We start from the raw sequence: 27,155 nt of genomic DNA on the forward strand, positions 1-27,155 counted from the left end.
ATAACTATGAATTGCCCACAGATATCCTGTACATTACAATCAGGACTGATAAAGTTTAATGTACAAGAAATTTTAGATAGCGGAGCGGACTTAGAGTCATCGCTGCCTCGCAGTGGCCAAGCAGTTTACCCCTAATTAATGCACATACATCGCTTTCAGGAATTGGTGGGCAGAGTACCCCAATGCAAAGCAAAAGATTGATAAATATTATTGGCCCAGAAGGAAGAACCACAAACATTAGGCCATTTATATTGCTTGGATCCATCACCTTGTGGAGGAGAGACTGTTTGAGTCAATGGGGCATGCAGTTAAGCACGGATTTTTCTTAGGGGCCACTATCCAGCAGCAGGTCCCACCCTTGATTTGGAAAACGGACAAGCCGGTGTGGGTAGACCAGTGGCCCCTTCCACAAAATAAACTGCTGCAGTTACACAAGTTAGTAGATGAACAATTGCAAGCTGGACATATAGTTCCTACTACAAGCCCCTGGAACACACCAGTTTTGGTAATTCAAAAGAAAAATAATTCCTGGAGACTGTTACATGACCTTAGAAAAATTAATGAAGTCATCAAAGACATGGGAACCTTACAGCCCGGACTCCCTTCTCCAGCAATGTTACCTCAAATATGGACTTTGATGGTAATTGATTTGAAAGACTGTTTCTTTACCATTCCGCTTGCACTGCAAGATGCACCTCGGTTTGCATTTTCTGTACCTTCCATCAATGCTATGGAACCGCATAGCAGATATCATTGGAGAGTTCTGCCACAAGGCATGAAAAATAGTCCTACATTATGTCAACAATTTGTGGCAGCAGTTTTAAGCCCAATATGCAAGTATTTCGATAATGTCCTCATCTATCACTATATGGACGACATATTGATTGCTGCAGAGCAAAAGGAAACAGCAGAAGAGGCTCTGCATCAGATTACGCGCGCAGCATCAGCTGCAGGATAAAAAAATTGCAGAAGATAAAGTACAGGAAACTCCGCCTTGGCGATATTGAGGATGGAGGATTTCTGATCATCAAATTCGACCACAATTATTGACTCTAAAAACAGACATAAAGACTTTAAATGGTCTTCAAAAACTTTTGGGGACTATTAATTGGATCCGTCCCTCCTTAGGGATTTCCTCAGAAGAATTACATCCTCTATTTAAGCTTTTAGAGGGAGACACGAGTTTGACATCCTCAAGAAAGCTTACTCCTCCCGCGCGAGCTGCGCTTGGCAAAGTTGTGGACAAATTACCCACTCAGACTGTTCACAGATGAAAGCAGAATCATCCTGTCAGTCTTTTTGTTTTTTATTCTAGCTTCCAACCTTATGGCCTTTTAGCACAATGGATACCACAGGACGCATGTCTATTAATAATCTTAGAATGGGTGTTTCTGCCTCATAATTTTGGCAAAACTGTCACCATCGCTATTGATATGATTGCGATGGTTATTCAGAAAGGAAGAGAGCGTTTGATGTTTCTAGATGGCACAGAGCCTGATATTATTTATTTACCACTGAATACAAAACAATTAACCTTTTTGACTCACCAGTCTTTTGTTTTTCAGTGTGCCTTGGCAGATTATCCAGGACAGATAAGTATCCACTTTCCAGGACATAAAATCATACAGTCTTTCAACTCTCTTTCTCTATTACCTGTTTCCCATTTGAGCCTTACGCCAATACCCGACGCTCTTATAGTATTTACTGACAGCTCGGGTAGGACAGGGCATGCAGTTGTAGTCTGGAAAAATGATGAAGGGCATTGGGAGAGCGATATACATGTTGTCACAGGCTCACCGCAAATAGTGGAATTACCAGCACTTGTGCGCGTCTTTACGCGATGGCCCTCTGCAGTTAACATTATAACAGACTCTGCCTATGTTGCAGGGTTAGTCTCCAGGTTAGAACACTCCTTTTTAAAAGAGGTTTCACACGAGACTCTCTTTGCGCTTCTTTGGAAGCTTAGATGGCTATTAAACAGAAGGATTTATCCGTACTTTATCCAACATGTACGCTCGCGCAGCTCGCTGCCTGGACCTATTAGCGAAGGTAATGCTCAAGCAGACAGCCTTGCAGGAGCTGTAGTTCTGCCGGATCGCTTTGCACAAGCACATTTGTCGCATGACTTTTATCATCAAAATGCAAAAGCGTTATGGAGGTCATTCCAATTGACTCAGGAACAAGCTAGACAAATCATACCGTCATGCCCAGACTGCCAGCACATTTTACCAGTACCATCCATCAGAGTAAACCCTCGCAGTCTTTCTGCGCTTGAAATTTGGCAATCAGATATAACGCATATCCCTGAATTTGGCAGATTTAAATATGTACATGTTTCTGTTGATGCCTTCTCATCCTGTATCTATGCTTCTGTACATACAGATGAAAAGGACAAAGACGTATGTTGACACTTTATTATGGCCTTTGCAATGTTGGGAGTGCCAAAAACTATAAAAACTGACAATGGTCCAGCCTATATAGCACAAAAAACGCAAATATTCTTTCAACAATGGGGAATCCAACACATCACAGGTATCCCCCATTCACCCACAGGCCAAGTGATTACCGAGCGTACACATGGCACCCTTAAGAATATGTTACAAAAACAAAAAAGGGGGAGTGTAGGGTTATCCCCACAGGAACGCATAGCAAAAGCTTGCTATGTGTTGAATTTTTTAAATCGCTGGACAGAAGAGGGACCCCGCTATATACCAACATTTTGATTCACACAGACAACACAAAGTTCAGGATAAAGCCCAGGTTATCATCAAAAACCCACAGACAAATCAGTGGGAAGGGCCCTTTTCTTTAATAACCTGGGGTAGAGGATATGCTTGTGTTTTTACAGGCTCAGGGCCAAGATGGGTACTTGCTCGATGGATTAAGCCTTTCTTATCACAGTCATCATCATCATCTGCACCACCGTGACATCACCCACATCGCAGTGGATACCGTCCCAAGCTAAAACCTACATATGGGTAATTCTGGCCAATCAAATGGGACAGGACACGTTATATTATCTAGTCCAGGAAATCCGTTTGTAACCTGTCTAGTAGGACAGCCTGTTGATGACTGGCATATTTTGTTTATTGTTAGCATGTCTGCTTTGTTTCTTATTATGTGTTTAATGATTGATTGATCATTTAATTAAGTCATGGCTGTTCAACTAAAAACAAATAAAGAAGGGTGAGATGTGGAGATTCTAGTTGGAGGCCTGTAGCTAGCCGTGTCCCTCAGGGGTCAGTCCTTGGTCCAGTCCTGTTCAATTTATTCATCAATGACCTGGATGAAGGCACAGAGTGCTCCCTCAGCAAGTTTGCTGATGATACCAAACTGGGAGGAGTAGCTGATACCCCAGAGGGCTGCGGTGCCATCCAGAGGGACCTGGACAGACTGGACAACTGGGTGTCGTGGTGGATGACAAGTTGACCATGAGGCAGCAGTGTGCCCTCGTGGCCAAGAAGGCCAATGGGATCCTTTTTTCAATTTCTTCTTGAAGTTTGTTCAGATCACTGTCAAAATCTTGGTTTCCACAAGTATCAAAAAGTTTTGCTTCATAATTTGACAATTGTTCTTCCTTTTTTTTTAGTTCAACTCTGACATGATTTTTATGTTGTTCTGCTGAAGCTAATTCCTTGTTCAGTTTGGTAATTTTATCCCTTGTCTGATTAATCTCTTTGTTTTTGTCATGAAGCCAATCTTCAAGTTGTTTTTCATTTGGGAAATATCCCAGCAGTAATGTCAACTCCTCAGAATGTCTTAATTTTACTTTTCTAATTTGTTCCTCTTTCTCTGCTTTGTCTTTCTTCAGCATATCCATTTGGGTTATTGTTGTCATGTGTAGGTTTAACTGCTCCATCTCCTGATCCAGCTTCCGAAGGGCTCTATCCAGGTTTGTTTTTTCACTTTGCAGACTTCTGACTTCCTGCTCAAGTGCTTCTATATTACTGTTCTTCTCAGCCTTCTCCAGATCACGTTCCGCCTTGACAAGCTCCTGGTCCAACTCCAGAATTCTGTCTAGAGACCCCTCCAACTGCTGCAATTCATATTTTACATTCTTCAATTCAACCTATTTCTTATTTTGAATATCTGATTTCAGGTCAATGGTTCTTTCTAATCCCGTCTTCTTATCTCTTATTTCATCTATCAGCTTTTGCTTCATTGCTTCTTTCTGTGCAAAGGCTCTCATTAATTGATTTGCAGCTTCTATGTCTCTTTCCTGGCTCTCCTTCAACAACCTGCGAAAAGTGGTAATCTGTCCTTCATTAAAAGGTGCGTGTGCAGGGGGGTTGGACTAGATGACCTCTAGAGGTCCCTTCCAACCTTAAGCATTCTATGATTCTATGATTCTATGATCCTGGGGTGCATAAAGAAGAGTGTCTCCAGCAGGTCGAGGGAGGTGATCCTGCCCCTCTACTCAGCCCTGGTGAGGTCACATTTGGAGTATTGTGTCCCGTTCTGGGCTCCACAGTACAAGAGGGATGTGGAGCTGCTGGAGAGAGTCCAGCACAGGGCTACGAGGATGATCAGGGGCCTGGAACATCTGCCCTATGAGGAGAGACTGAGGGAGCTGGGCCTGTTCAGCCTGGAGAAGAGAAGGCTGAGAGGAGACCTGATCAGTGTCTATAAGTACCTCAAGGGAGGCAGTGAGGAGGATGGTGCTGGTCTCTCTTCAGTGGCGGCCACCGACAGAACTAGAGGTAATGGCCACAAACTGAAACACCAAAAGTTCCACAGGAACTTAAGGAAAAATTTCTTGACAGTGAGGGTGACAGAGCCCTGGAACAGGCTGCCCAGAGAGGTTGTGGAGTCTCCTTCTCTGGAGATCTTCAAAACCCGCTTGGATGCAGTCCTGTGCCACGTGCTCTAGGTGACCCTGCATGTGCAGGGGGGTTGGACTAGATGACCTCTAGAGGTCCCTTCCAACCTTAAGCATTCTATGATTCTATGATTCTAGAAGCTCCACGTCCCTCTTGTACTGGGGAGCCCGGAACTGCACCCAATACTCCAGGTGCGGCCTCACTAGAGCTGAGCAGAGGGGGAGGATCCCCTCCCTCGATCTGCTGGCAACGCTCCTCCTGATGCAGACCAGGATCCCATTGGCCTTCTTGGCCACAAGGGCACATTGCTGCCTCATGGTTAACTTGTTGTCAACCAGGACTCCCAAATCTCTCTCTGCAGAGCTGCTTTCCAGCAGGTCAATCCCTAATCTGTCCTGGTGCCTGGGGTTATTCCTCCCCAGGTGCAGGACCCTGCACTTGTCCTTGTTGAATCTCATGAGGTTCCTCTCTGCCCAACTCTCCATCCTGTCTAGGGCTCTCTGAATGGCAGCACAGCCCTCGGGAGTGTCGGCCACTCCTCCCAGTTTGGTATTTTCCACAAACTTGCTGAGGGTGCACTCTGTACCCTTGTCCAAGTCATTGATGAACAAGTTGAAGAGCACCGGGCCCAGTACTGACCCCCGTGGGACACCACTAGCCACAGGCCTCCAACCAGACTCGGCCCCATTTGTCACAACCCTCTGAGTTCTGCCATCTAGTCAGTTCTCAATCCACCTCACGGTCCACTCATCTAACCCACACTTCCTGAGCTTCCCCATGAGGATATGGGAGACAGTGTTGAAAAAAAAGTAAAATGACAGAAGCCAACTCACAGGACACTGCTAATAGTACTGAATTACATGGTTAAGATTACAACAGCAGAGGGTAGATTTTCTAGGTAACCCTATGTTTTTTGGTGGATATTTTTTCTTCTTTTTCTTTTTAAACCTACCTGCCTGTATACTTTCATCATATATTTTGATTTCCTAGATTTCTTAAACATCATCCACTTAGGAAATTGTAGCACATTGTCTTCAACTGCAGCAACAGTAGTTACAGTAGCTCATTTTGATTTTAACCCACTAAAACAAGGTGTTGTTAATATATAGTTGCTTCCTATCTGGATCGCTTTATTAGGCAACTATTTGGATTTTGGAGGTGTCTTTTTAGTTCATTTATTTGGTAAAAGTTATTATTGGGTAACAGTGCATGTTTCCAGTTATTTATTCTTTGGGTGTTTTCAGGAAGTTAAGCTGCACACAAGATATGGGATTATCTCATAGGACCAAGGAATATCAAGGAAAGAAAATTCACTTTTGTATAGAGAAGAATAACTTAATTGTACAGATTTAGTAAGCCATGGGATTGATGAGTAGAGCTGAACAAAACACTATGTAAAAAAAAAAAAGAAAAAATAATCAAGAACTGCACGTGGTTCTTCATTATTGTGGTGGATGTTTTTGGCTGTGACTTGCAGGACTCATGAAAATTTTACCCGGGTTAGGATTAAATTCTATTCTCGCTAAAACTGAAGTCACAGCTTCTATTCATTTCAGGAGCTGACAAGCCAAAATCTGTACTGAGAGCTCAATCCTGCTGCAGAGAAATCAGGAGATCTAGGAGTGATTGACCCACTGTGAGTACATGATGAAATGCGAGTCGTAGAAATTCCTGGTGCAAAACTGGTTTTGGTTTTAGTAGGTTGCTTGGGGAATACAGATCTCCCTCTTTCCTTCAAACCCTCTTAGACATTTGTTAACCTCTTTTACTGTTACATTAAATGCTTACTGTAATTATAAACTATGACCTGCACCAGTTACATTTCTAGACTCTTGGTTAAAAGTTGTGATTTCCTATTTCCTAAATAATTCCAGTGCAATGGATAACATATAAATACAATATGATCTATTTATCTGCAGAGAGCCTGGTGAACTGACCCCAGGCCATGCATCAAGTGAGCTAGCTCTGAAATCAGAAGCAGCATAATTATGCATTTAATTATGTCACCTAGGGGACAGAGTCATGCAGACTGGCTGTACTGTTGTTATCTAAACTAATATCTCTTCACAGAGGTGTAGCTGGGTTGACATCAGCATGGAGATTTTGAACTTTGTTGCTCAACAAGCAAACATACATAGTTTACAAACAGATTTCAGAGTTGTGCCTTCTGCCATAGATTATCTGTAAAATAATAATGGGATCTAATAATAGAGGGACCATGGCATATATGGGTCTTTGCCACTGCCCTTCTGTACTCAAAAGTTTGCTCCTTACCTCTTTCCTATATTTATTCCACATATCCAGCCTTCCCAATACTTTCTCCCCTTCTTTACATTCATTTTGCCTTGTTTAAATATTTAGTTAAATCTCTTTAATATTGGTGAAACCTGCAGCAGAGAAGCAATGATTTGTTGTGTTGTACTTCTGGCCCACAAGTTGAGTTCAAGGTGCTGATAAAGAAAGGAGTTGATTCCAATTTTATCTCATTAAATTCATACCTTCCCTATCTGAGAGCAGGTCAGATTTGGAGTAACATTTGTATAGGAAGAAATATAATGTTATTTGTGGGAATAATTTATGACCTTTGAGAACACTTTCTTTTTTCCTTAATATTTGAAAGAAACATGAGGATGCCCATGTTGTAGGAGAGAGTAGAAAGTAGAATTTGTAGCTATTTTTCCAAGTTGGTGGCTGGCTAAATTGACTGGATAGATGGTAGTGAGTCAAGATTAACTGGGCACTATATTTTTTATAAGTATTTCTTTAATGATTAAAGCTAAGGAAAGTAATGATAATTTAATATATTTCCAAAAAATGATAGAGATCCATTGGTATAGCTCAGAAATGCATCTTTAAAAATATTTTCTTGTTAATCTTTCTTAATTAGTTTCTCCCTCTCAGCAAGATGTTCTTTTCTACCCTGTAATGCAGTACACCAAGTTTACAGATATCAGATGCTCTTATCACCTCCTAAACCTAAGGCGATAGATCACCACAATGCATGTATGACAGTTTGGGAGAAGAAGCGAACCTGTGATCAATTCCACTAAAAAATCATGAAAAGTCTCTATGTGGGGACAGCTATTTTGCTATTTCAGCCAGACAAAAATCAACTGCTCTGAATTATATCCCTATCATGTAGATGTATTTGGAGACAGTGTACCAGCTGAATGCTTGTAAAACCTGTCCTTCTGTGCAAAAGGAATAGAAGCTACAAGTAAGAGTAAGAGTCCAGCGAAGAACCTGGAAGTATAAGGGGGTTGCATACACACAGCAATATTTTCCTGCAGTATGACCCAGAGATGGTGTATAGGAGGTGGAAGTGTTTATGATCTGTAAGGTCATAAAATTATTGTGTGAAACAGAATCCGGACCTTGAGAAAGAAGATGTTTTGTCCGCCTGGGCTGAGCGATAAGGAACACGGAAGCCAGGTTCACAGCCGACCTCCTCCAAAACCTGTTGAAGGCGACTGCTCGACCGGGCTTGTAGCCAACTTAACTGCAAACATCCTCTAAACTAGTTTGAAGGTCAAACACCCGGGAAGGAGGAAGAAGATGAGGAAGGCAGGACCCTCAGACTGAGGGGTGGGACCCCCTACTGATATGTGTGCCTGCGCACCCAGGAGGGAAGATTATGTAACTGAAAGCGGAGTTTGTCCTGCCTGCTGGCACGTACTAGCCCTATGTGGCAGGATCCAACGGGCATAAAAAGACAGTGTGGGGAGGGGAACGGAGAGAATCCAAACACCAAGGCCTATGTGGTCTTTGCGAGGATGCCCACCAAGTTAGAAGCCTGTCAGCAATCCTCTAATCCGCCAATTCGAGAGGATGTTCGATCTCAGTATCCTGCTGGCAAGTATTACCTTGTGAGTAACTATCCGTACTTTGCTTCGCTGTTTATGTGTTTTCACCTGAATAAATGCTTGACATAGTGTGGAAGAATTGTTTGAAAGTGGGAACTGAGAGAAAAACTAGGGCCTAATGGAAGTTTTGGCATTACAGAAGCTTGCTTGGGGTGATACACAGTTGCCACTTCCAGGATGGTTGGTAGGCACACACTCTGCTCCTCCATGGTTCCCTAGGCAGCACAATCTACCCTCCTTGCAGCTGCAAAGGGGAATAACGGAGAATGGAATGGAGTGAAGACACCGCGGCCAAACTCTGTTGCACTCCCTGTGCTGGACCGCTGATAAGCCGCACAGTAGCTGTCTAATGGGAGATATACGATAACGTGTCTGGTGCTGAGCCAGCAAAGGTGGCAAATCACTCCTTTCGCATGAACTTTGCTTGAACTTTGCTCGTTATAAACTCATTATAATGCCAAAACACACCTCCATCCCAAAAGTTACCTGCCTTTGAGGTACGACCACCCCTCACCGAGCATGCGCTCTAGATTTTCGAATGACTGTACCTTTAAATGAAAGCGAGAAACTTTTTCACCAATCAATAACAATATTAAGTATGACTCTAGTCACTCAAGCTCCACCTGAATGTAAAGAAAAGAATAAAAGGTGAACTCAGGAGGAACTGGAGGAGGGAAGAAACCATCGTAACTCCTGGGTCAGTTGACAGGCTGATCCCCCTTTCCTCCCCTCGGACTGGAACGCCGCCTGAGGAGACTTGAGACTGAGAGCCCTCTCCCATCTTCTGGGGTGAGTGATGATTGCACATTTGTACATCAGAGCCAGCTAAAACCCTACGCTCTAGTAGAAAATTTCCTGTACTGACATCTGAAACCTGCTTTGTAAATGTTGCTTTTGAATAAATCATACTGATTGTGAACTCGACTACTTGTTTGGGGGGAGGTGATCGGACCTACAGTCCACGGACTGTTCGTGAATCTGATACTGCCAGGGTCGAGCTTATAGCTGATCACACTATTTGGGAACTCGATTCTCTCCTAGGAAGGTGATCGGACCTACGGTCCACAGGCTGTTTGTGAATCCAGTACGGATTTGATATCTCCTTCCCTCCCCCACCACCATTACTATGGCTTTCAAACTGCAACATTTCACACATAGCCACCTCGTTTTGTGTGATTATTGCCGAATCCCAAGCCCATCTGGAACATAATTGGCGACGAGGATAGGATTTGGCAATTGAAACAGTGGAACTCACTAGTGGAGCGCACAGCTACGTGAGGTCGTGCCACTGGATAGAAATTGTGTTCGTGCTGTTTGTGTCTGTGGTCTTTATGTCTTTATTGTGTAATATATATAAGCAAAGAGGGCTGAATAAGCACAACAAGAAAGTGCAGAATTCTAAAGCAGGAAAGCCAGGAACGACTCAGACTACGCGCCACCCCCCCCCCCCGCCCCGCCCCCCACGAGTGGATCAGATATTCCGGGGGAGAAGGAGGATTGGGAGCCGTACTCTACTCTGACTTGTATCCTTGGAAAGAGACTAGGGAAATAGTTCAGCATAGGAAACAAGAATAAAGTGACAGCCAAGCTCCAGTATGAGGGTCACGGAAGGACCGTCGACCCCATGTAGAGATCATTAGGTGTTGCCGTAAGCACTGGGAATTGAACAAAATAATGTGTCCCTCGCTCTTGGTTGCACCCATGCCAAGACGTGGGTGCAGAGTGTTGTTGAAGGTATATTGAGAGAAGGAGACAACAGAGTCCTCCCCACCAAGATCTGAAAAAATCGTGTGGGACGCGACCACGGAGGAAGAGCGACAGCTTCAAGCATGGTGGAGACCTGTGACCTTCACCCACGACCAGGTTCTCAGCGCAGTCATCGCCTACATACTGACTGTGGCGAATGTCACCATGGAGAAGGTTTACCCCATTGTAGCCCTGGGAATTAACACCAACGAATCCATGCTCTATCCCCCCACCCTGCCCCCCCACCCCAACTACCGAATGTGGGCAAGAATGCCTGATAAAAATGGCAATTGGTAGATCTAGAAGCCTGTATTTTAGAACGGGGGCTGGGGTTTGTATGCGAAGATGATGCCCTTAAGGCGAGTGATGTTTGCTTTGATACCAAGGAGCGTGTGTGCCATTTTGGGATCAATTCACAGAGTAATAATAAAACTGCATTAGTTTATGTAGGGAAAGAATGCGCGTGTTTTAGAACAATGTGTAAATATGTGCTAAGTAATGAAATCTATAACCAGACTGTGTTTAATGACTCTAATACGTGTGCTTGCAATGCAGTTATTATTAGAGGCTGAGATTTTGTGTATAAGCCACCTGTGTTTACCAGTCAATTGTTAATTAGAAACTATGTCCTGTGTCATGGCATAAACCCGACCCCAATCAGTATGAGTTTGTCGCTTATAAAAGAGATGTTAGAGCATGCAAATTTACAACAGCTGCTAGAAAATGCTAAGGCAGAAGCTAAAAAGATCTTAGTAACTGTGCATCATGATAGCAACTTGCTACTGGATGAGGCAGGGGAGACCCTATCTTGACGACCAACTGAAAAGCCTGGGTCTGGCTAAGCGCCTCCTACCATAGTCAAGGGCAAGGCTGGGTTGGCCTCTGTGTTTGCCACCAAGAAGAACCTCGAGCTCCGTTGTTGGCTGCAACCCATTAGGCGTTGAGAGGTGGGGACACATGCCATGCCAGGCCTTGATGTGAGTGATGGCCACCCCTCTCTCTCTGAGGGCCATGTAGGAGGCAAGTGTAGGCTGAGCGGCCTGCTGCTAGCATGAGTGACAGCATAAGTAACTGATGATTGAACATCTCACCCCTAAATCATCATAAGAAGATGCTGCTCTTGTGTGATTTAAGACTCCTTAAGCAGAGCAGAAAGAGCCTAAGGAAAGCCAAGGACCGTATCTTTGGAAGGAAATAGAAAGGAATCTAACACCATCTTGATCATGAAACCTGGTCAAGAAAGATGGGAACATATCCCCGCAACAAAATGTTATACGCAAGAATAATTAGCCACAAAAAAAAAAAAAAAAAAAAAAAAGAGAGAGAGAGAGAAGAAGGGTAAAGAATCATACAAAGTGCATTGTTGACTGCTTAGCCATGGTATAGGATTTTGTCTTGCAGAACCTGCACGGCTGAATCTACCTGTGTATGACCACGGCTCCCTTGGAAAAGGCATCTACTGCCTGAATTGGTCACGAGGGCATGGGGGTTCAAGTGGCAAAAAGTATTTATGAACAGACTTGATCTTTGGGTTTAGACTGTTGGACCCCCAATTGCCCTCCTTACGATTGTTATTCCTTGTTTAATTCCTTGTGGTGGCAATTAATTAAGCGTGCAATACAGGGAATGCAGATGACAGTCATGTCTGAAGAAACGGATCAACCAACAACATATGTCACATTTGTAGAACAGCTGTGATTCACCTGTAAGTCAAAGGACCGATTGTAGTGCTAGGACCTAAACCCCAGGCCCAAGTAAGAGTTGACTTACAGCTGAATACAGCTCTGCCTTTGTAGAAGTACACAGCACTCGCTTGTAAATTGCTTATGCTAACTTGCATGTAGGCCTGCCAGACTGCTTATGTCATCCTGCACGGTAGGGCGACTTACCATTTTACAGCCCCATGCGTCCATTATCTTAAAAAAGAGATGCAGGAGCATCATCACTTGAACAGAGCTGCAGAATATAACAAAAACTGTGATTCGCAGGTAGACTTTTGGACAGCAGAGAAAACTATAACAGCGTCGGCATTGCCTCCGGGGATTGCTGCCGTGCAAGCATTAACCACACTACGCAAATTGGGATGCTGGCTAGCAAAATCCAGCAATGCTACAATGATAGCTTTGTCCTCATTGTTAGTAGATGTAGACTGGGATCAGCATGCAATTTCACAAAACCGCACAGTGACAGATATGCTTCTGCTTATGCATGGCCACGGGTGTGAAGAGGTAGAAGGCATGCGCTGTATGAATCTAAGCAACCACTCCATGCCCAGATCCGGACCTTACAGGATCTGACTCATGAGTTGAGAGTGGATGATGATTGGAATCCATTCGGACAGTGGAAGTGGGGTTGGCCATGGCTACAGAAACTGTTATTAGCGCTATTATTTCTATTTGCGATATTCGGCTGTATTATATGCTGTATCCCTTGTGTAATGATGCTGACATGAGGCATGGTTGAAACTGCTATGAAAACATTACCTGTTCAGGTCCTTCGCTACAATAGATTGACCTTTATAGATCACAGGGTGGCATATATAGGAGGTGGGAATTTTTGTGATTATTTATGACCTCTACAAATCACGGGATGGCATGTATAGGAGGTGGAAGTTTTTATGATCTGTAAGGTCATAAAACTATTGTGCGAAACAGAATCTGGACCTTGAGAAAGATGTTTTGCCTGCCTGGGCTGAGCGATAAGAAACATGGAGGCGGCTGCTCAGTCAGGTTCACAGATGACCTCCTCCAAAACCAGTTGAAGGTGGCTGCTCAACTGGGCTTGTAGCCAGCTTGAGAGGAGAGACTCCTGACACTGAGGCCTACCTTGTCTCCGTGGGGATGCCTGCTGAGTTAGCAACTCTCTCTAATCTGCCAGCTCGAGAGTATGTTCAGTTTCAGTATCCTGCCGGCAGATATTATCTCGTGAGTAATTATCCATACTTTGCTTCTTTTATGTGCTTTCACCTCAATAAATGCTTGAAGCAGCCACCTCATTGGTCATATTAAGTCATATTTGGGTCATATTTTGAACTTGATGATCTTGAAGGTTTTTCCCAACCATAATGATTCTAACTCAAGGAAAAGACTGATCTGGGATAAATGAAGTTTAAGATGGTATAGCACAAGGGCATCCCTTAGGGAGATCTACAAAGGTTCTGACAACACTTACTAAATCCTGAAATTAGGCAATGGTCCCGAGTCTGCAATTGTATTGAAACCAGTACATCCAATTAAATGGAAGGAACATACTTTATTTGAATGGCTCACTTGGTGTTTTTTCTGCTACGTGTAAGTAAGAAGATAAAGACAAAATGCTTGTTAAATAGCTCTTTGTTCAGATTATGCTGTATCGAGTGACAAACATACTCAGAATCTAGCATAGAATTACACAGTGCAATAGAGGTCATAAAGAAGGAACCAGAACTCAGAGAAGATACAGTTTTTCCTCCAATTTCATATGAACTTTCATTATTTTTATCAGTTACTGTTTGCATAATTTTAGTTCTTTTAAAACACTTAGCCTGGATCATGGTTTCATTATACTGGACAATATGAACATGGACAAGGTGTAAATAAATACATAGCCCTTCAAAGAGCAGTGATTAACTTAGATGCAACAAATAGCTGTAGTACAGAAGAGGAAGACTAAGGAAAAGGGTGCCATCTGAGAGCTTCAGAAGTGTAGAATCCCTTCTCTGCTCTTCTATAGGACAAATGATACAAGCCTGGAGGGAAACAAGAATAATCTTGAGAGGGATCGAAGTCCTTGGGAAGGTAAAAGCTTCACATTCTCTAAAAAGCTACTATCTTCCCTAAGTAATGATTTTCTTCTGTTTTAGAGGTTCCCCAGGGGTGAAACACATGCCCTGAGTTTCTCTCACTTGACTGTCCAGGCTCCACCAGGATTCATGGATAAGCCTTTCCTTTCCCTTGACTTTTGCAGAGGTTTTGGAGGAGGGACAGCTTTTCAGCATTCCTGTTAGGGTTGATGACTAACAGAGGCAGACATTTGTCTATCACTTTCTTTCAAAGCATGGTAGAGGCTTGGATGTTCTCTGGCATGTGAAAAAAAATAATTTTGAGTCTGTTACTTGTGTTTCCTGGCTGAACAGTAGAGCCACTGAGCTGGCGTGCAAACACACAGCATCAACTGCAGCTGTTGTTGATAATTCCTTCCATTGTAGGGAAAACCACTTCTTTTTGGCTTCTTCCCACTGGAGACTTTGATCGAAGAGTGGTGGGTAGTGTGTCACTGAAGTTCCAAGGAAGATAGTCAGTCAGTGATGGTGTTTCTCAGACACACACCAGCCCTTCACGAGTTTGAGAACTCTCTATTCAGGAGGCTAACTCTAATAATCTTTTTGTAATCAGTTGTATCTTGAGTTGTCTGGGTCCTCCCATACCTGTGTTGGGAATTGAGGTGCCTACTTTGAGATCGTAGGGTTTTCTGCAGGAGGCAGATACTTCAAAAAAAGCTTTTGCATTCTTAATATCTGCTTAGGCATTTGCAGTTGCCATGTTGCTGTGGGCCTTGAGGGTAGATAAGAAGGAAGAGAAAAGTGGCTTTCAGGATGGATTCGTTTTGGGAAGAGCATTTTGTGCCAAGGGCAGCACAGAAAGAAGTAAACATCTGAGCAGACAAGGATGACATAATTTATTCAGTGGAGCTGACAGGGGCAATGTGAGAAGCTGTAAAAGCAGATAAGAGGGCTGAAGTCTGAGGGCAAGACATTAGTGCTGGAGAAGGGAGAATTAAGCAACAACATTTGTCTTTTTGATCCGGCCTGGGTCTACACTGCTTCTGTCCAGCCCACATGCCCCCACTCTAAAGGGTATGTGTCTGCATATGTATACTTCTATGTGTATGTATGTTCTTCCTGAAATATCATATGAACTACATGTTCATAAGATCTTTACTGTCTCTTCTTGATACTGTGAGTTTTCAGAACAATGGAGCAGAAAGAAGAAAATTTCAGTTGTATTTATAGGAGAAAAAGATATGTATTAGGAATGTGCTAATGAGGACAGTGCCTTATTAGTTAAAATCAGAGATGGATAGAAGTTTGGTGAAGTGGATTGAATAAAGATGCTCGAGCTTCAGCTTAGAGGGAGAAGTGGCATCACAGTATTGCATGTCTGGACCAAAAGAAAGATAAGAAAAGGAAAAAAAAATCACAGTGTGAGAACAATAAGGATTGTGGGATTGTCTATAGAACCTAACTGTGATGTGTGATGGGAAACAAGGATAGTTATTTCACTTGTGTCTCTAATAAGTTTGAAGTGCCAGTAAGCTCAATAAGAGAAGCTTGAAAGGGACCAAATGGAAAAAAAAGGTTTGTATATGGAAAATCAAGAACAGAGATAGTTCTGTAAGTCATAGATAGTAACTATCAGTAGTAAAACTCATCTCCATGCAGCACATAACATTTTTCATGGAAACCAGTGCACTTGAGCCCATAATGCTCCAAGTACCGATACTTTCCCTTTTTTGTGTCCTACATGTGCTGATTGTATGTGGTCTCTAGAAATGATTTTGGTGTTTTTTGGGGGGGCAGTCTTTGGTCACTTTTTAGTACTTAAATTTCTTTCATTCTTAGGTGTTTGGTGCAGGATTAATCCTTTTTATTATTTATTTTTTTTAAATGCATATATATGTTCAACATTGGCTCTTAAGTGTGTTTATTAGTTTTCTGTAAAATATCAGTGATCAATACTATATCAACCAATCCTGTTAAGAGTTAATGATTTCCTTAGACCTTAAAATGAAAAAGAATTTGACCTCATTTGATACTGCCTATTAGAGACGTGCCATAGTAAAATACTGATAGGAGTACCAATATCAGGAGTCATTTCTCCTCAATACTGGGTACTGAGACATTCAACCTAAGAGTGATCTTAGCATAGGTGCTCTGCCCAATGGGAAAAACTCCTCTTAATCCTGAATTAGAGTCTTAGTGACCCAAATTGCTTATCATTGTCACTGGTTATAGAAGTGATCTGGACAGCTCTGTTTAGGGCCTCAGTCCAAGATCCAGTCCAAGAAGACAGCAATGTAGAGCTTGAGTATCCACAGTCCTGGGCTGTCCTTCAAATCAAAACAGCTCTCTAACATGCTGCAGCCTTTTGCAGTCTATACACATGCATCCAGTGCTACCATTCTACCATTACTCATTATTCATTAATTTCTAGGGGAATACAGCCATTTTTACATAGCAAGCCTCTTCCACTACCCACTCTTCCAGTTTTACTGGAAAAGATGGATCAAGGCAGGATCATGCAACATAAAGAACAAAAGTTCACCCAGAGAGTGGGCAATAAAAAGCGACTCACGGGTCTTCCCACATGCCTGAAGTGTACTTAACTGAGATGACTGTTGAGTAAAGCTCTTCTTTCCTCACACAACCCTGAGAAGCGGGAGCACCTATAGACCAGTGCTTTTTGCAGCTGACACCTATAACCATTGGTTTGTGTTTCTTTTCTGCTCTTAAGATTTCCATCAGCTTCAGTGGTGATGATTCTCCAGTTTGGAGGATAAGACATTTCCTTCAGAGCCTAATATGTAAATACTTAGATAAATATGACAGAAGTGCCTAGCCGAGCAGAGCAGATCAGTGTGGGGGATTTTCTTCTTTCTCTGTGATGAGATCACAAGTGATGATTATCAACTAATTGTTTCTTATGTAATCAGATTCCTAAAAATAAGTAGTTGGGAAGACAGAGATGCTACTTTTTACAAACTTCTATAAAGCAGTTTGAGTAATTTTTTTTTCCATGATAATGCAAGGTCCACTAACGCGAGCAATAAGATGGTTTAGGATATTGGTATACATCCTCTTGGGTGGTATTTACTATTATATTCACCAGCTTACCTGGCCTATCTGTTGTGGCATGTCTTTAACCATTGCAATAAATGTTCTTAGCTGTGTTTTAAATAAACGGTGACAGCCTCTGTGTTTGTTTAGATTTTATGGCCCATTTATTGCTTCTCATTCTCCTAGCTGAGGATAATTATTTTTTAGTTAATCATATATAAACAGTCCATATCATCTCTAAAACTGGCTATTAAAAAGAGAAAAAACAATTATAGCAAACGTTTTCAAGTTCAACTGTAAATTACACACTTTGATTATTTAATTATAATGACTTTGCCTTAGGTTTTTTTTTTGTATGTTATTTGTTAGATGTATTGAGAAAATGAGAGAAAAGATATGTAAAATATCAATTCAGCACTTTTTTTTTTTATCTGTAGGAAAAGCCAGGGAAAAAAATCCTGCAAGTTGCCTTGATATCACTAGTCTGTAAATTCATCATTTTGGGACTCCCAAGTTGATGAAAGTTCTTTCTACATTTCCCAACAAAAGTAGTTTGTGGATGATGTGACCCCATGGAACTATGTTTTCCTTTGAAATAACTAAAAGTACAGGGAAAAAAATCTCTATGATTAATTGCCACTATTGTCAACAATTTAGCTATTGGTTCAATTAAAAACAAGGTATTGGGTAGCTTCACAAGACTGTTATAAGTTTTCAGTAACTGATTCATGAACCCTAAAGATTTTGAATATGTTTTTGTATAGGAAACCTTTTCCTTGTCAAGGTCCAGACAATATTTTCTAAAAACTTTGCTGGATCTCCTATCAGTATATACATCACTTTTTTTTTTTTTTTTGATAATCATGTTCCTTTCACAAAATACAATAGGGTGATGTGAAATGTTGCAGTTTGAAAGCCGTAGTGGTGGCGGGGGAGCGGGGAAGGAGATATCAAATCAGTATCGGATTCACAAACAGTCTGTGGACCGTAGGTCCGATCGCCTTCCTAAGAGCAAATCAAGTTCCCAAATAGTGTGATCAACTATAAGCTCAACTCTGGCAGTATTGGATTCACGAACAGTCTGTCAACTGTAGGTCCGATCACCTCCCCCCAAACAAGTAGTCGAGTTCACAAACAGTATGATTTATTCAAATGCAACATTTACAAAGCAGGTTTCAGATGTCAGTACAGGAAATTCTCTACTAGAGCGTGGGGTTTTTAGCTAGCTCTGATGTACAAATGTGCAATCATCACTCACCCCAGAAGATGGGAGAGGGCTCTCAGTCTCGAGTCTCCTCAGGCGGCGTTCCAGTCCAAGGGGAGGGAAGGGGGATCAGCCCGTGGACTGACCCAAGAGTTACGATGGAATCTTCCCTCCTCACTTTCTAGTCTCCTCAGGCAGCATCCCGACCTGAGGGGAGGGAAGGGGACTCAGCCTGTCAACTGACCCAAGAGTAATGATAGATTCTTCCCACCTCCTTTTCATCCTTAGTTCACCTTTTATACTTTTCTTTACATTCAGGTGGAGCTTGAGTGACTAGAGTCATACTTAATATTGTTATTGATTGGTGAAAAAGTTTCTCCCTTTCATTTAAAGGTACAGTCATTCGAAAATCTAGAGCGCATGCTCAGTGAGGAGTGGTCGTACCTTGGAGGCAGGTAACTTTGGGGATGGAAGTATGTTTTGACACTACAATGAGCAAAGTTCAAGCAAAGTTCATCTGAAAGGAGTGATTTGCCACCTTTGCTGGCTCAGCACCGGACTTGTTATCATATATCTCCCATTAGACAGCTACTGTGCGGCTTATCAGCGGTCCAGCACAGGGGGTGAAACAGAGTTTGGCTGCAGTGTCTTCACTCCATCCTCCGTTACTCCCCTTTGCAGCTGCGAGGAAGGCAGATTGTGTTGCCTAGGGAACTGTGGAGGAGCAGAGTCTGTGTGCACCAACCATCCTGGAAGTGGCAACTGTGTATCACTCCAAGCAAGCTTTTGTAATGCCAAAACTTCTGTTATTCCCTAGTTTTCCTCTCAGTTCCCACTTTCAAACAATTCTTCCACATGTGATAAGCACTATATGTGGAGCCCTGGATTGTGCTGTATAGTGTCCATTTTTTATCCAGTAATTTACAGAAATTAACTTCTGCTACCAGGTTTCTCTCCTAGAGAGTGCCTGATTCCCCATTTCATTATTATAATCATAGAGTTAAGGGATGAGAACGATCTTCACAGACAGAATATATAGTCTATTCCCATGTGTTATTGTGTCATTCATGCAGATGTTTGTCAAACCTTTTATTCCTGGGTAAATTAATACAGCTGAAGTCTCAGCAACAGGTAATTATCCATCCTATATTTTTATAGTTGACTTCTTTTTTACTAAATTGTACTTCTGTTGAACTGTATTCATTCAGGTCATATTTCCAATTTGTCAAGATCATTTTAAATTCCGAATATACCCTCTAGCAGGCTTGCCACCTCCATTTCCTTTCAGCATCACATCATCTGCAAGCTCAATTGACATACCTTCTCTTCTGTCATTCAAGTCATTAATTAAAATGCCATAATACTGGACATATCCCTGCAGAACTTCACTCTCTCCAGCTTGACGATAAATCCTGATAATTTTTTACTTTTGCGCAGTAGCTTGTTTGGACTGTAGATCCTTAGCTGTCTTTGCAGATAGACTGTCATGACAGACAGTGTCAATAGGACAATCAAACCTCAGTCCTGTCAAGAAAAATCACACCTGCTTTTTCTCATATTGACAAACCTTATTGCTCCTTCCAGAAGGAAATTGATTTGACAAGATCAGCTTTTGACTTATCCATATTGGATTTTTCTCTTCTAAGTTTATTTGACTTTTTTTTTTTAGTTTCTGAACTTGTGGGTGTTTTTGTTTGTTTGCTTGTTTTTGTTTTTGTGTTTGTTTTTGTTTTCTTCTGGAGTTTGATCTAAGATTCACCATTCTGTAATTACCTAGCTCCTCCATGTTTCCTTTTCATGATCTGGATTCATCATGGACATCTCTAATCATCTAAGTGGAATTAGCAAAGGTAGGAACCCTCTCAGCACAGCTTCCTCTGCAGAGAGAAGGAGTTAGCTGGGGATGACCAGCAGGCTCTATTCTCTGGACTTACCCTGGTGCACACAAGTGTAGTAACAGTGAAGGTCTCACAGAGACAGATGGTGGGGAAAAGAAAATCACTTAATTCTAACATTATTTCTTTCTTCATTATTAACCACGAGTTAACCATGAGGCAGCAATGTGCCCTTGTGGCCAAGAAGGCCAATGGGATCCTGGCCTGCATCAGGAGGAGCGTTGCCAGCAGTTCGAGGGAGGGGATCCTGCCCCTCTACTCAGCTCTGGTGAGGCCGCACCTGGAGTATTGGGTGCAGTTCTGGGCTCCCCAGTACAAGAAGGACATTGAGCTTCTAGAGAGGGTCCAGCGTAGAGCCACAAAGATGATTAAGGGACTGGAGCATCTATTGTATGAGGAAAGACTAAGCGAGCTGGGTCTGTTTAGTCTGGAGAAGAGAAGACTGAGAGGGGATCTGATCCATATATATAAGTACCTGAGGGGAGAATGTAGGGAGGATGGGGCCAGGCTCTTCTCCGTGGTGGCCGGTGACAGGACAAGGGGTAACGGGTGCAATTTGAAACACAGGAAATTCCACCTCCATGTGAGGAAGAACTTCTTTCCTGTGAGGGTGACAGGGCCCTGGAACAGGCTGCCCAGAGAGGCTGTGGAGTCTCCTTCTCTGGAGATCTTCCAAACCCGCCTGAATGCCACCCTGTGCCACATGCATCAGGTGTCCCTGCTGGAGCAGGGGGTTTGGACTAGATGATCTCTAGAGGTCCCTTCCAACCTCAATCATTCTGTGATTCTGTGTGATAAACAAAACTGTAGGCCGACATGGCTTTCTCATACATTCTGCATGAATTTACTGGAGAATTTTCCTACTCACATACTGTGAAATGCATAACTAAGCTGGCATTAAGTTTATGACTTAACACATTATGTAAGTAAGTGAGTCCTGACAAAAGTCTTTCTTCTAAGAAATTCTTTGTCCATCATGTGCTTGTCCGCATCTCCCTCCCTGTCAATTGTATATTATATATTATCCCGATTATATGGTTTATGTATGTGCTTTGTTCCCCAAAATGTATCTCTGTAGCTCACATACCTTTCTTCACCTTGCTTAATTTGTCTGGTCTTATTATTTAGTGTCTTCCGATTAATATTCACAAATCTTTATGGCCATGGGTGTTGAAGTAATGTGCAATCAGTTTCATGTGGTTTGTGCTTTGCCGTCCATGTTCAAAAGCCATTAACTCACGGATGTGTAAATAAAGCTATTTTCAAACAAATCGTCCTAAACAAGTATTCCTTTGAGAGGATAATATTTGACTCTGTATCTCTTTTTATGATCTTTAATGATCTACCAACATGAACCTCTTTTATATGTCTACAGGAAACCAAAGTTGGGCAAATTGATGTGGCGGGGTGTGAGGGAAGGTATCTAATACAAAATTTGAACTATAAAACAGCAGAGAAGGCACAGGAGGATAAGGCAGGTAAAAGTCACTAAGCTCAAATACAGGCATTTTTTTTTCTTAAAAAAACAAACACTTTAAAAATGCAATTTGATGGTAATATGAAAGAGACCTCTCACGTGGATCAATGCTTTCTTTACCATTTTATTCTTCCATACCTTTTAAAAAAGCTAGTTTAAAAGAAAACTGTTATTCCAGTAATAAATGGTCCCTTCTTATTCATTTGCTACTTGTAGAATATAGAAAATAAAAGGCTTTTCTGTCTCATCAGTGAGTATGTGGTCAGATATGAAACTAGGGGCCAGACATTACCACACACGCTCTGAAGATCTCTGCTATTTATGGAATTCATCAGCTGATCTAAAGAACAAAATGAGAGAGTTTACTGGTGATTAAATGGAAAAGAAAGAATATTCAAGCTCATCGAATACAGAGGTGATGATTGCAAAGAATTGCAGAAGGATCTCACAATACTGAAAAGTTAAATGGTAAGCTGACAGGTGAGATTTAACTTACATGAGAATAAAGTAATGAGCATGCTGGGGGAAAAATAAACCCGGAGTTCACTTTACCGATCATGGGATCTAACTTAGCTCCTCAGGCTTACCACTCAGGGAAGAGTTATTGGATTCATTTTGATTAGGTTTCTGAAAATCTCAGTCTATAATGATCCCCCCCCCCAAAAAAAAGTCATATTCTGAATACCTTATGCAGTTCAGCCTGTCCTGTCTCAAAAGGATATAGTAAAACTATAACAGGCCCAGTGAGTGGCAGCAAGGATAATCAGGCTATGAAATTAATGAAAATATCAGACTATGAAGTATGAAATGACTTCTATACTAGGTGAAACTAAATAGATGTTTCAGCTTGGAAGATAGACAACTGAAAGAAGGATATGACAGAAATATATAAAATTATGAATGCTATGGAGAAAGTGAATATATAAGAAATTATTACTTAACATCTCTCAAAATAGAAGATCTAGACAGCAGGTTTAAAGCACACATGGAATGAAGAAAATGCTCTATCACACAATTCACATTTTTGAGGAGCTCATTGCTCCTCAAAAAAATCAAACCATCAAACCCATTCAAAGGTTCTTAGTAGAACGAAACACATCAGTGGGGGGCAGGTCCAGAGGTAGCTATTAAACATCTATTAAACAAGCTGCTCACAATGCAGTATCTGGTTCAGAAATCCCTGAGCAGGATGAAAGGGGCCTCTTCTACCTAAACTCTTCTACATTCTTACCTTAGGCATCTGCTTCTAGGCTCTCTTAGAGGATATGCAGTGGTTGCTAGAAATATGAATACAGCACGTGTTTCTAGACTATTTTTCTCATGTTCCTAAAATTAATTTCATAATATGGCAGCTGTGTAGCTTCCATCAATATATTAATTTTTGTCCAGCAATACAAATATTCAGGAAATGATAAGTAACAAAGAATTTCAAAAGCACTCTCACTTAGGAATTAATTTTCAAGCTAACCATGCTGCCTACTAACCAACCCCATATAATTAGCTAGTTGCTTATTTGGACTGGGGAAATGGAAGTGGGCAAGTATGAACACTATCACATCCTTCCCTTTTGAGATGCTGGTTAGGGTATCCAGTAGCCCTCATCTGAACCAGACATCTTGGCAGGGTTGTGATGTGGATTCATTTCTCTGAACAACAGCACAGAAAACAGCCATCTAAAATAATATTTTATTTCAGCATGGAGCATTCACCATTTCTGAATACTTCACGTTCCTGCTGCTAAAGGGCCTATTGCTTATTTTAGACATTTTCCTTATTTTCCTATCCTTTGCCTCCTCAAACATCAATTTCTCTCTCTACTGCTTTGAGAAACCTGCTCTTGGCCCTTCTCTTCCCTTATGGTCAACTGGGTTGTGTGGGACAGCAGTCAGGGTCAGCATATGATGGGGCAAGACTTTTGGACGCCATCATGCTCAGCTATAGCTTTTGGTTTACCTCTGGCACTGAGAAGTCAGTTTATGGTAAATGGAGCATGCTTCTAAAACACCACACATTAGCTGCATAGCTAATGCTGCAAATCTACGCTCATACCACACCTGGAAGAAATCAGTGCTATTAAATTCTTATTTTCCCCAAGCATTAAATTTATGCAAGACTAAATTAACATGAAATCCCTCTTCAAAAAACCCTATAGTAAGTGGAAAACTGCAGTTAAAAATAGGCCCATAACAGCATTTTCCCTATTTACAAAGGTCAGTCTTCACCCACAGCATATATAAGTAATTAACCGTTGAAATACCTTGCCTGAGTTGAGGGGGATTTACTTTGCTTTCTGTTTTTATATGAAGATTGGCTAGGATTTGACATCAGAATTTAAAGCTTGATGTAGGAATTACTGAGTAATGCTCTGCGACCTGTGGTAAGCAGGAAGCAGATGAACCTCACGGTTCTACTTGGCCTTGAAATTTATGACTATAGGACAAAAAAAAAAAAAAACTTCATCTAGTGCAATACTTTCCATTTTGTTTTAAAGAATTTATTATCTAGAATGAGGATCCTGAAATATTTAGTAGTAAGCAGACCACAAACAAGTACACAAATTTTGACACACAGGCACTTTCCCTCTGCATTACGAACCTGATAGCCATGTCTTTCCTTCTCGATCACTATGTTCCTCAGGCAGCAGTCTAGAAAGTTGAAAAACACCAAGCATAATAAAATCATCCCTCAGTTAACTGGTCTTTTCAGAGCTTTGAGTTATTTGGGCCATGTGTGATAACATCCAATTGCAACAGGGCCAAGTGTATCCATCTCTCCTAGCTGCGGATTTGACCCATTATCACTGATTTTCAGCCTTCTACTTAGTTAAAGAAAGGACTTAGCTGAAATGAGAAAGTTAGAAGCTGCTGCCTCCTGCCCAAAGGAAACATCATTGCCCTCAGTTAAGGCTGACCGATGCTCTGAAAGAGTTAATCCCATATCCCAGTGTCAAAGAAGTGGCTCGGTGAAGTTTGAGGAGAGTTTAAGGAAAAAGTCATTCATCTCCACTAGAAAAAAAAAAATGAACAGAAACGCAGCATGCAAAAAAAGGTATATATTCTAACTGAGGGGTGAGTAATGCTTTTTTTTAGAAAATTGATTGGAAAAGAAATGAGGCTTTATCTAAGATATGCCCCAGTGTTGCAATGCAAGACTGTGATCCTATAATCCCATTTGGGGACTGACTTCTGAGTTTGTGAAACCCTGCATGGGGTCTGGGAGGAATCAAATTAGGTGCAAACTTCCAGTTGGCAAGGACCGCGCTCTGGGTCAGCTAAGGCACCAGAAATGCGGTGCTCCTGTAACCAGCTGGAGGTGTGGATATCCCAGAGTTTACACTAGCGAGCGCACTGTGAACACGGCACAGGAAGTCTATTTGGAAACAGCCATTAATAAAAATAACTGAGGGAAATAAAATGCAGAACTATGATGTGAACTATGTGCTGGCCCTGGCCGGCACTGCTCCATGCGGTGCAGATTCCCAGGCTCCACCAGAGGGGCCACATGAGGCTCGTGGGTGCTCAGTGCAGATCCAAGCAGTCGCTGCTCCTGGACATCGCCTGGAGGGAAAGCCAAGCAGTCCAAAGGAAGGGAAGATGCAAGGAGACATAGCCACACACAGGGGATGCTCATGGAGCCAGGCTGAGCTTCCTGTCCAATCTCCAGGATGATAGGATCGTGACCCATCTCAGCACTCCCGCTGCAAGCAATGTTGGAAAGCTAAGAGTGCCAGGTTTACGATCTAGCCCTGGATCTGGCCAATCACCATGCCAGCAGCAGTAATCCAGCGTGAAAATGGCCATTCCGGCCCAGGAAACCTGGGATGCTCCTTGCAGATCTCCACACCACCTCGGCTCAGCTCTGCTCAGCCACGCGTCCAGACCCGGGGTGTGAAACATGATGGGCTTGTTATTCCTGACTTGGCAAAGCACTTAACCATGTACTTATACTTGTGCTTGACTGTTCCACTGCACCGCGGGCCCTGCAATGTCAGAAACTGCAGTGTTTCCCTTGGAGGTCCTTTCACCGCCTGCTTGGAATAGATGGGGGCTTTCTACTGGCTCCTTGCTTGGAAGGGGCTCTCCAATGAATCGCTGCCGAACGAGCCCAAACACATCTTCAGGAGCATGCAGAAAAGATTTGTCCAGCTTTATCCCTCATGATGCCTGTCCTAGAGACCTGCAGCCTCCAGAGGTGTCATGCATCAAGCTCAGACTTTAAAAAGAGTGATAAGACAGAAGTCAGTAAATTAGCATGCAGTAGTTGTTTTTGGCTTTTCTTTTCCATTTTTAACAACAGTTGCCTTAACAGCATCTTCTCCTTCCACACTTTCCACCTCTCCCCACTGCTTGTGGCCTCCACTCTCATTCATTCCCCTAATCCCAGAGCTGAGCCCTCAAGTAAGGTCTCCTGTGAGAGTCTATTTTCACCCGTCGCCGATGCTGAAGTGGCCTCCAGACAGTTCCCGTCAGTGAAGTAAAGAAATGCTGCCCCACTGCATGAAAATTGCAGGCATTTTCCGACGGCACTGATCAGCTGCGTGCTCCCAGGGGTAATTTGCTGTAATATTTCTGTTTCTGTCTGATGCTCAAACCATCTTGAAGGAGTATAGTTTCCAGCACCATCGTGAGCTGCCAGGATGGAGGTAGAATTTATAATGTGGGCATTTCTGAAAGAAGTGAGGGTGGAAGAAGATTTCCTGGGTTACCTCTGAAGCGCTCAGTACCATGCAGGGGACCTCAGGCTTAGAGTCCTTGGAAGAGGCAGAAAGATCTGGTTTAGACCACCGTGGTTTAGATCACAGGGAACACCTAATATCGAAAATTGCCTAGCTATACACTCTGGCACACATTAACATGCCTTCTGTTACCTTGATGGCCACACCAGTGTGACATTTAGGCTGTCTCAACCACGTCCTTGACTTTACACTTTAACCTGTTGGCTGTGAGATTCAATTTTCACCAAAGATTATCCAAGAAAGAGTTGATTTCCTCTCCCATATTACTCATCCTGAGAAGTTTACTCATTAATGTAAGGTGTCTCTGAGCATACAGAGGTTGATTCCTCAGCCAAAAAATAAGATGAACACATCTAAAGGTTTCAACAATGTCTATTTTTTTCAGTGCTATATCCAATTAAAATAGAAATCCAAATGACTTGCCTCCTTTCCCACTGAAAGCCTGAGACTATACGGCAGCACAGTGAGTAAATTGTGTGATTATTGCTTTTCCCAGATAAATTATTCTCTGTTAAGATGAGATATTAAAGTCAGGGCCTGCTGTGAAGAAAACAGGCTGAAGCAAGCCAAGCTTTTGGATGTTCCACTGTGGTTTGTACTG

The 27,155-nt window shown here is 42.3% G+C and overlaps 1 pseudogene; it reads left to right on the top strand.

Moving 5' to 3' along the window:
• Positions 1-10,278: 10,278 nt before the first annotated feature.
• The window catches only part of LOC148593180 (uncharacterized), a 122,058-nt pseudogene continuing 105,181 nt past the window's right edge, over positions 10,279-27,155 (top strand).

Source organism: Tinamus guttatus, unplaced genomic scaffold (genome assembly GCF_059628265.1).
Source record: "Tinamus guttatus ecotype Peru unplaced genomic scaffold, ASM5962826v1 Tinamus_guttatus_pri_ptg000437l, whole genome shotgun sequence".
Classification (NCBI taxonomy): Eukaryota; Metazoa; Chordata; class Aves; order Tinamiformes; family Tinamidae; genus Tinamus; species Tinamus guttatus.